Source organism: Lepus europaeus, chromosome 5 (assembly GCF_033115175.1).
Source record: "Lepus europaeus isolate LE1 chromosome 5, mLepTim1.pri, whole genome shotgun sequence".
Lineage (NCBI taxonomy): Eukaryota > Metazoa > Chordata > Mammalia > Lagomorpha > Leporidae > Lepus > Lepus europaeus.
In genome coordinates this window covers 5,772,188-5,782,861 of record NC_084831.1, presented here as the reverse complement: position 1 = coordinate 5,782,861, position 10,674 = coordinate 5,772,188, and positions in this window count along the sequence as shown.

The window sequence follows — 10,674 nt, the reverse complement described above, 5'->3', positions numbered from 1 at the left end:
CACGTGTGTGTGTTGTGAACTGCTGGTGTGGTGGGGAGGAGTGGGCGAGGAGGCTCAGGCTGACCTGAGCCGTGGCTGCGGCTCCACAGCCTTGCACAGAGCTGGGTACGACCGCCCCCAGGCGGAGCCGACTTCCCCAGGTGTGCCCAAAGAGCACAGGTATGGGAGGCAGGGGCGCTGGAATGCGGATTCCCGGGCTCTGTCCACAGAGAGATGCTCCACCACTGTTCCCTGCACTGCAGTGTCCGCACACGGTGACCCGCACAGCAGCCTGGCCCTGGGGCTGGCAGGCCTGCCCATGTCTCTGTTTCTCAGAGAGCTTTCAACCGCTTGTCCACTCCAAGTGCTCACAAAGGCAAGGGTGAGGCTGGGGCCAAAGCTGGGAGCCGGAGCTCCATCTGTGTCTCCCACGTGGGTGGCAGGGACCCCGCCACGGGAGCCGCTGCTGCCTCCTAGGGTCTGATTAGCGAGGAGCTGGAGTGCGACCAGGCTCTGTGCACTGTGACGTGGGCGAGTGCACGCCAGCCCGTGCCTGCTCCCACACATCCCCCCGCTCCGTGCCTGCTCCCACACATCCCCCCGTTCCGTGCCTGCTCCCACACATCCCCCCGCTCCGTGCCTGCTCCCACACATCCCCCCGTTCCGTGCCTGCTCCCACACATCCCCCCGCTCCGTGCCTGCTCCCACACATCCCCCCGTTCCGTGCCTGCTCCCACACATCCCCCCGCTCCGTGCCTGCTCCCACACATCCCCCCGTTCCGTGCCTGCTCCCACACATCCCCCCGTTCCGTGCCTGCTCCCACACATCCCCGCTCCGTGCCTGCTCCCACACATCCCCCGCTCCGTGCCTGCTCCCACACATCCCCCCGTTCCGTGCCTGCTCCCACACATCCCCGCTCCGTGCCTGCTCCCACACATCCCCCGCTCCGTGCCTGCTCCCACACATCCCCCGCTCCGTGCCTGCTCCCACACATCCCCCCGTTCCGTGCCTGCTCCCACACATCCCCCCGCTCCGTGCCTGCTCCCACACGTGGTCTTTAACTGCTTTGGGATCTCGGGCACTTTGCTCCCCAGAGCTCCCAAACTTTGTTTTTCCATCTTCCAGATTGTCTTCTAAGATTTACTGGGGAGAGCGCTGTGGCGTAGCGGGTAAAGCCACTGCCTGTGATGCCAGCATCCCATACGGGCGCCACTTTGAGTCCCGGCTGCTCCACTTCTCACCCATCTCCCTGCTAACACATCTGGGAAAGAGGTGGAGGATGGCCTAAGTCCTTGGGCCCTTGCACCCCCATGAGAAACCCAGAAGAAGCTCCTGGCTCCTGGCTTCAGCCTGGCCCAGCCCTGGCCATCGCAGCCATTTAGGGAGTGAACCAGAGGATGAAAGTATCCCTCTCCCTCCCTCCCTCCCTCTCTCCCTCCCTCTCTCTCTCTCTCTCTCTCTCTAGCTCTGCCCTTCAAACAAATAAATAAATCTATGAAGGGAAGAAAGAAGGGAGGGAGGGAGGAAGGAACCTGGACTCGGCGCTCTGACATAGGATGCAGGTGTCCCAAGTGACAGCTACCCCGCTGCACACACCAGTCCTAAACCCTTTTAATCCCATTTTTCACAAACTTTGAAGTCGCCTCACAGCTTCTCTGAGGGTCCACTGGGGAGTGATTTAGCTGTTCTGCCTCACACCTGCTCTGTGCCTATTGGGGGGTGGGGATGGATGAAGCCCCTCCCCCATGCCCTGTGACCCTCCTCTCCTCCCCTCTCCTAGGAGCATGTGCCTGCCTGCTCCCAGCCACCTTCCTCTAGCGACCCTCCGTCACTTCCTCCCTGGCCTGCCACCAGCGGTGTTTCACCAGCCCCTCTGCCTGCCCTGCTCACCGAGGGCCTCTGCACCACCCAAGGCTCCATCAAGGTCACCAGCCTGGCCCCAAAGAATGCTGGGGGCGGCCCCCGCAGGAGACCGTCAGGCCCCTGTGGGAGGCATCCCCTGGCCACAGGCCCCTGCGGGAGGCATCCCCTGGCCGCCTCTCCTGCTCACCCAGCAGCCCCGTGTGCTCGTGCACGCTGTTCCACCGCTTTCCTTCCTGCCCACCGCCTGCACCTGCCCTGCCCTCAGGTCAGCCCTGCTCTGTGTTCTGAGCAGGTCTCTGGGATGCCGCCCCCCTGCAGTCACCCACTGGCCGTGCTCCCCGGGGCCAGCCTGCTGGAAGCAGGTGGTTCAAGGAAACCCGGTTCAGTCCGGGTTACACAAGGTGCGACTTCCTGTGGGGACTTAATCTCAGGTGGCTCCGGGACACATGGCTCAGTGCACGTGAGGCAGGAGAACACAGGTTTTATAGTCGTGTCCCGTGGCCAATCCCAATGCACCTGAGACTTTCGAGAAATATTAACATCCACAAGAGATGCTCCAGGCATCAGATAAGAGGCAGTCCAGGTGTCCGATAAGAACATCAGATAACAGGTTATCTGAACACTCTGTTTACCTGCTAGAGCCCAGATGACTCCCAGGGTCACCTGGAGGGCAAGATGACTGTGGTCACATCAACCCGGATCCCTGGTGCTCTGCAAGGAGGGGGCCGCCCACGTTGGGGGTGGGAGCGTTGCTGTTGTTGCCAGGCCAGAGGTGAGGCCGCCCTCCTGCAGGTCTGGGAGGGAGCAGAGGAGCTCCCCACAGGCCTGGAGGGGGGGCAATGGAGGGGCATCAAAGTGTGAGGCTTTGGGCAGGGACCACGAAGAAGCACTTCAGATGGGGCGTGGCACAGCAGTGGAGGCACTGGAAGACTTGGGGTGCACTCTCTCTCCTGCTGCTTGCCACTGAAGTGGGCCAGAAGGATATTTTCAGAGCAGAACTTCCTGGGCAGAGTCTCTGGCGAATAGTGAGGTGGAGCCGACAGGTGGGGCATGGCCAACTCACCTCTGAGGAAGGGAGAAGCCCGTGCCCCCCATAACCAGATCTGTGACCCACGGGCCCTGGAGAAGAGACTGGGCCCCCACTACAGCTCCACTGTGTACAGGGAACTGCAGAAAGTTGATGGAAACAGGTATTAAAAGGCAAGCTTAGGGGCCAGCGTTGAGGTGCAGCAGGTTAAGCCACTACCTGCAATACCAGAATCCCACATGAGCACCAGTTTGAGTTCTGGTGCTTGTGTCCCTGAACCCACATGGGAGACCTGGATGGAGTTCTGGGGCTCCTGGCTTCAGCCTGGCGCAGCTCTGGCTGTTTCAGCCATTTGTGGAGTGAACCAGTAAATGGGAGGTCTCTCTTCCTTTCTCTCCTTTCCCCCCTCTCTGTAACTCTGCCTTTCAAATAAATAAGTAAATCATAAAAAAGATACATTTAGTTTGGTGCAAAAATGTTTTTGAATCCACACAGTTTTTCATAATATGCATTTCCAAACTTTCTGAAGATACCTCATAGGCATAGATTGCATTTTTGCACCAAAATAAATTTTCATCCTGTTTTGCATGAACTTTTAAAATAATTTTCAACTTGTTTTTTAATATTTATTAATATTTGAGAGGCAAAGCAACAGAGGGCAAAAAATAAACCAGAAAGAGCTCTTCCATCTGCTGGCTCACTCCAGGGATGGGCCAGGCTGAAGGCAGGAGCCCAGAAGTCCGCCCAGGTCTCTCACGTGACTGGAGGAAACCAGGCACTTTGGGCCATCACCTGCTGCCTCCCAGGATGCACCAGCGGGAAGCTGGATTAGAAATGGAGTGTCCAGGACTTGCACCAACACTCCCATGTGGGATGCTGGCAACCCAAGCGGAGCTTAGCCCACTGCACCAAGCCCATCCTGGTTTCCACGAACTTCAAGTACCCTCCTATGATTTTATCACTCTGGGCAAATCACGTGGACCACCCAGCCTCCACTTTGTCTGAAATGGAGTCATTTCCCTACACAAAGAAATGACGGATGTCTGAGGCAACGTATGTACCAGTTACCCTGCTCTGAGCATCACACATGGTAGGCATACATTGAAATGCCACACTGTACCCATAAAAATGGATGGTTACCATGTGCCAACTAAGAATGTTTATTAGAGTAAGTAGGTGGTGTGTGTGTGTGTGTGTGAGTGAGCAAGTGGGGGGGCACCCGGCTCATTATCCGTGTGGCTTCTCCTCCCTCCACCCTTGCCCCCTCTGGGCCACAGGAATTGAGCAGTACTGGTGACAGGGAGGTGGAGAGCAGCAATGACACACTGGAACAAAAACACAGGGACCGTGCCAACGCAGCTTTCCCAGTCCCGTCACTGCCAGGAGAGGCTTCCTGGGCCCAAACCCCGGCCAAAGCCCCAGAGGGTGTCCAGGGTATGCAGAGGAGGCACCACACGTACCCGCGAGGCACCCGACCTCAGGCGGCGAGCTGTGGGGGGGCTGACGTGGGCCTGTGTGGATCGTGGGAGGCCACGTGGCTGAGCTCCAGCTGCTGGAGAGGAAGGTGCGTGCTTCAGTGGCAAACACTCTTCCCGGGCCCGCAGAGCTCTGCCCTGGCCTTGCCCTTGACGTCACAGTTCTGTAGATTGTACGTAACTGATGTCCCTGCAAAGGAATTCTACAGGCTTGCAAAGCGTGCCTGTGGAGAGGAGGCAGAGGAGGCCAGCGCTGTGTCCAAGAGCCATCCTTGTGGGAGACCCGGATGGAGTTCCTGGCTGCTGGCTTCAGCCTGGCCCAGAGCTGGCCATTTGGGGAGTGAACCAGCAGATACAAGCTAGCTCTCTCTCTCTCTGTCACCTTTCAAATCAGTAAATATTTTATTTAAATTTTTTTTAAAATTTTTGACAGGCAGAGTGGACAGTGAGAGAGAGAGAGACAGAGAGAAAGGTCTTCCTTTTTGCCATTAGTTCACCCTCCAATGGCCGCCGCAGTAGGCGCGCTGCAGCCGGCGCACCGCGCTGTTCCGATGGCAGGAGCCAGGTGCCTATCCTGGTCTCCCATGGGGTGCAGGGCCCAAGCACTTGGGCCATCCTCCACTGCACTCCCGGGCCACAGCAGAGAGCTGGCCTGGAAGAGGGGCAACCGGGACAGAATCGGTGCCCCGACCGGGACTAGAACCCGGTGTGCCGGCGCCACAAGGCGGAGGATTAGCCTGTTGAGCCACGGCGCCGGCCCTTTTTGCTGTTGGTTCACCCTCCAATGGCCACCGCGGTAGGCGCGCTGCAGCCGGCGCACCACACTGTTCCGATGGCAGGAGCCAGGTGCCTATCCTGGTCTCCCATGGGGTGCAGGGCCCAAGGACTTGGGCCATCCTCCACTGCACTCCCGGGCCACAGCAGAGAGCTGGCCTGGAAGAGGGGCAACCAGGACAGGATCGGTGCCCCGACTGGGACTAGAACCCGGTGTGCCGGCGCCGCAAGGCGGAGGATTAGCCTGTTAAGCCACGGCGCCGGCCGTCAAATCAATAAATATTTTTTTAAAAAATTCATGGAAAATGGCATGAAAAAATGTTGATTTTGATGCAAAAAATTTTGAAATACAAAAAGATTTTTGAAATAATACAAGTGTATTATGCATGTTATTTTTGAAAAAGTGTATTATGGGGGTGGGTGTTTACAGTGCCTGAGATGGAGTCTCACCTCTGCTTCCAGTCCAGCTTCCTACCAATGCACACCCTGGGAGGCAGCAACGGATGGCCACCATGTGTGAGACCGGATAGAGTTCCCGGCTCCTGGCTTCTGCCTGGTCCAGCCTCAGCTGTGGTGGCCATTTGTAGACTGAATCAGTGGTTGGAAGATGTCCACCCTCCAGCCATCCTCCACCCCTGCATCTCTGTCTCTCAAATAAATAAATATTTGTTAAAATTCTGAAATTTACATTTATAAAGTGTATTGTGAAATAATGATGTATGGATTTCAAAATTTCGGCACCAAAATTAAACTCAACTTTCAAGTCCACTTTCCATGAACTTGTTGAGGCACAGAGAGTGTTCCAGTGCTTGCTCTCACGGAGGTGGCACGTGACGGGAAATCAGCTGTCATTTATTACACGTGTGCAGCTGGGCAGCCACCAGCCCTGCCCAGTTCATCACCCCTGAAGGAAACCCCATCAGCAGTACTCCGCCGCCCTCTGTCTCTCCGGACTTGTCCTGAAGGTGGGATTTTACGACACGTGGCTGCTGCTTTCGCTCACTGTGCTGTTCTGAGGTTCATGTGGCGCCCATCAATCCTTCAGTCCCTCTGTGCCTGCCTCCTGCCCCTCTGGGTGCACTTTCCACAATGCGTCCACTCATCCACGGGTGGGCATGTGGGTTGTTTCCACCTGCTAGCCCTTGGGACGAGTGCTGCTGTGAACACAGGTGTGTGTGTATTTGAGTACCTGCTTTCAGTTCTTTGCTGGGGGAGGCGGGGGTGCTGTCAACCTAAAATAAGAACCCAAGATTCTCCAAAGGATGTCATTTGTCTGCCAATAGCAGAGCCCTGCAATGGGGGTGTGTGTGCCTCAGTGAACTCTGGGTGCATTCAAACGGCTTCCTGAAAAGGCACATTTTGGCATTTTAAATTTTGTACAGATAAGTTTTATTTGAGAGAGAGACAGACAGACAGACAGACTCTTCTATCTGCTGGTTCACTCCCCCAGAGCCTCCAACAGCCAGGGCTGGACCAAGCTGTGGAGCTCAGCACCTGGAGGCAGGGACCCAAGTACTTGTGCGGCTCCTGCTGCCTCCCAGGGCATGCATGAGCAGGGAGCTGGAACTGGAATCAGAGCCAGAACTCCAGCCCAGGCGAATAAGGCGAGCGGGAGGCCTGGGCCAAACCCCGCCCCCTGACACTGTCGGGCTTTCCTGGAGGGTGTGAGCTGGTTCCCTGCAGTAGTTTTGATCTGCAGCTCCCGGGTGACGGTCACCACCGAGTGGCTTTCAGGTGTTTGCTGACCCTCTGGGGAAAACAGATTCAAGTCCTTTGCCGTTTTGAATTGAGCCCTTTGTCTTTGTGTTGTTGGGTTGAAAGGGTTATTTACATACTTTGGATACTAGACGCTGGTTTGCCAACTGTTTCTCTTGTTGACTGTCTTTTTACACTTTCCAGAGAATGTCCTTGGTGCACAAGTTTTTCATTTTGATGAAATGATCTGTAAGTGGGCTCCTACAAACCACTGGATATTGTGTTTGGCCTGGTCTCGTTTTCTGTGATCAGAGAGAATTGTCAAGTGGGGAAAAGGCTTGAACAGGCATTTCCCAAAGATGATGTACAAACAAACAGTCAACAAGAATAGGACAAGAAGCCCAACCAACACCATTAATCATTAGGGAAATACAACTCAAAACCACAGTAAGGGGCTGGCGCTGTGGTGAGTGGGCTAAGCCTCCACCTGCAGTACCGGTGTCCCAGGTGGGCGCCGATTCTAGTCCCGGCTGCTCCTCTTCCGATCCAGCTCTCTGCTATGTCCTGGGAAAGCAGCAGAAGATGGCCCAAGTGCTTGGGGTCCTGTATCCAGATGGGAGACCCAGAAGAAGCTCCTGGCTCTTGGCTTCGGTCTGGCTCAGCCCTGACCATAGAGGCCATCTGGGGAGTGAACCAGCTGATGGAAGACCTTTCTCTCTGTCTCTCCCTCTGTCAGTAACTCTACCTCTCAAATAAATAAATAAAATCTTTAAAAAAACCCACACAAACAATGCCAACATCTCAGAGCATAGTAGTGCCAGGTTAAATCCCAGCTACTCTGCTTCCCATCCAGCTCCCTGCTAATGTGTCTGGGAAGGCACAGGTGGTAGCCCAAGTGCTTGGGCCCCTCCCACCCACACGGGAAACCAGATGGAGTTCCTGGCTCCTGGCTGGCCTAGTCCCAGTCATTGCAGCCTTTTGGGGAGTAAACCAATGGATGGACGATCTCTCTGTCTCTGTCTGTCTGATGCTCTGTCAAATAAACACATCTTATTTATTTATTTATTTGAAAGGCAGTTAGAGAGAGAAGGAGAGAGTCTTCCATCCACTGGTTCACTCCCCAAATGACTGCAACAACTGGGGCTAGGCCAGCAGGAAGCCAGGAGCCAGGAGCTTCTTCTGGGTCTCCCACATGGGTGCAGGGGCCCAACACTTGGGCCATCGTCTACTGCTTTCCCAGGAGCATTAGTAGGGAGCTAGAGCAGAAGTGGAGCAGCCAGGACTTGAACTGGTATCCACATGGCATCCCAGCGCTGCAGGCCGTGGCTTTAACCTGCTGCACCAAAGCGCTGACCCCTAAATAAATCTTTTTAAAAATCACAATAGGATATCACTTCTCATCCATTAGGATGGCTATTATCAAAGCACAAAGTAACAAGAGCAGGCTCGCAGGTAAGACACCCGTATTCCCACACCAGAGTACCTGGGTTTGAGTCCTGACTTGTGCCTCCAGTTTCCTGCCAATACAGACCCCGGGATGCAACAGTGACAGCTCAAGTAATTAGGTTCCTGCTACCCACGTGGGAGACCTGGATGGAGCTCCTGTCTCCCTGCTTTGGCCCTGGGCCCCTCCTGGCCATTTCTGGTGTTTGAGGGGTACATTTGTGAATGGGAGTGCTCTCTCCCTCACGCCCTTTCTCTCTGCCTCTTAAAAATTTTAAAAATTTGGGCCAGCACTGTGGCGTAGTGGATAAAGCCACCACCTACAGTGCCAACACCCTATATGGGTACCAGTTCGAGTCCTGGCTGCTCCACTTCCAATCCAGCTCTCTGCTGTGGCCTGGGAAAGCAGCGGAAGATGGCCCAAGTGCTTGGGCCCCTGAATCCGCATAGGAGACCCGGAAGAAGCTCCTGGCTTCTGGCTTTGGACTGGCACAGCTCTGGCCATTGTGGCCACCTGAGGAGTAAACCAGCAGATGGAATACCTCTCTCTCTCCCTCTCTGCCTCTGCCTCTCTGTAACTCTTTCAAATAAACAAATAAATCTTTTAAAAATTTTTTTAAATTGAAACAGATATGGGTGAGCGTTCGAGACATCGAAATCCTGCCCATTACTGGTGAGAATGGAAAACAGCAGGATGATTGAAAGCTCAGAGCAGACACCCCCTCCCCCTCGTCGGGGAGCACGCAGAGCTGAGGGCAAGGTCTGCAGGAGCCGCCGGCAGGCTCGTGAATCAGCGGGCTTCTCATGGTCGCCCACGGTGCAGGCAGCCCGTGTCTCGATGACGAACGGCAGGCAGAATGTGTCTGTCCTCACAGTGCCGGAGGGCGCAGCCTTGGAAGCGAGGTCACAGCACACGTTACACAGGGGTGGGCCTCGAGGACTCCCGCTGGACGTTTCATCCCAGTCACGAGAAGACAACGGCTGCATGATCACAGCCACACGCGGATCTACAGGATGCTCAGCCTGGTGGCTGCCAGGGCCCGGGGCAGGGGAGAGGTGTTTGGTGTGCCTCCGGTCACATTTAAAAATAACAAATCTAAACAAGGAGTGGTGTCTTCCCAGGGGAATCTGCAGCCAGCAGAAAACACCTGGGTCTCCGAGGAGCCTGGTGACGCCCGTGCTCCCACGCGTGTCCTCCGTGACAGCCCAGGAACACGCCTTCCCCAGGCACATGCCCTCTGGCAGGCGAGGGCAGATTCTGTTCTAGGAAGACACAGGACCCTGTCACGTCTCAGGCTCACACCCCGGGTGTGTCGGAGCGTGATCGGCAGCCGCCCTGCTCTGGAGACACCTGCACCACGCTGGCAGAACTCCAATGATGTCGCAGACGGCGACTTAACCAGGTGGGCGCAGGACCTCCACCCTGCTCTCCACCTGCACGGCAGAGCGGGTTCTGATGGCTAGGGGCCTACCCGGGTCAGGTACGGTTGCTTGCGGTGGGCACGGGATAAGGGAGACCCCGCTATGTGGGCACGGGCTTGGGAGTCTAGTGTCAACCCCTCCCTTCACCAGACAGGGAGCTGCCTGTGCAAAGCAGGGCACAGCTGGGTAGGTGGGGAGCCTGAGGCGCCCTTCCTTATCTAGACGGGGGCCGGAGGTGACCCAGAGCTGCTTCCTGCCTTCCTGCCTCCCATCAAGCCAGCCACAGCACACCCCGCCCTGGCAGCAGCCTCGTCTTGTGCCCTCTGAGGGTATTGCTGCTACTGTGTTATCTGTGTTCCTAAAGAACAGGACGTTCTGCCAGGTGGTACCTAAACAACAGGTCTTAGGGGGAGAAAAGGCCTGTGCAGACAATGTGCATCCTGTGCGACTTTGTAATCTGAGTGCAAGCAAAAGCAAACCTGACCCTGATAAAAGCGCACCTGTGCGTGCCCTGCAGTCCAGCTCGGACCTTCCCTTTTACAATGACCATCCGTAGGCTGTTCAGCTGCAGCAGGGAGAAGTTTCATTAAAATCTAACATCTGATTTAGGCCACCATCAGCCTACACTACAGCCATGCATCGCCCATAATGTTCCAATCAACATCCGGAGAAGCAAATGACAGGATACCCCATGGAGCCTGTGTCGGGGCTGCAGCACCCACAACTGTGCAAACACACCTTTATGATGTTCACGCGACCAAGAACTCTGACAGTTCTCAGAACCAGTGCCGGCGTTAGGAATGCATGACTGGGGCCCCGCGCTGTGGTAGGGAGGGTTAAGCCACCAGCGTCCCCATATTGAAGCGCTGGTCTGAGTCCCGGCTGCTCCGTTCTGATCCAGCTCCCTGCTAATGCGCCTGCAAAAGCAGTGGAAGATGGCCCAGGTGCTTGGGCCTCTGCAGCCACATGGGAGACCGGGGTGGAGTGTCAGGCTC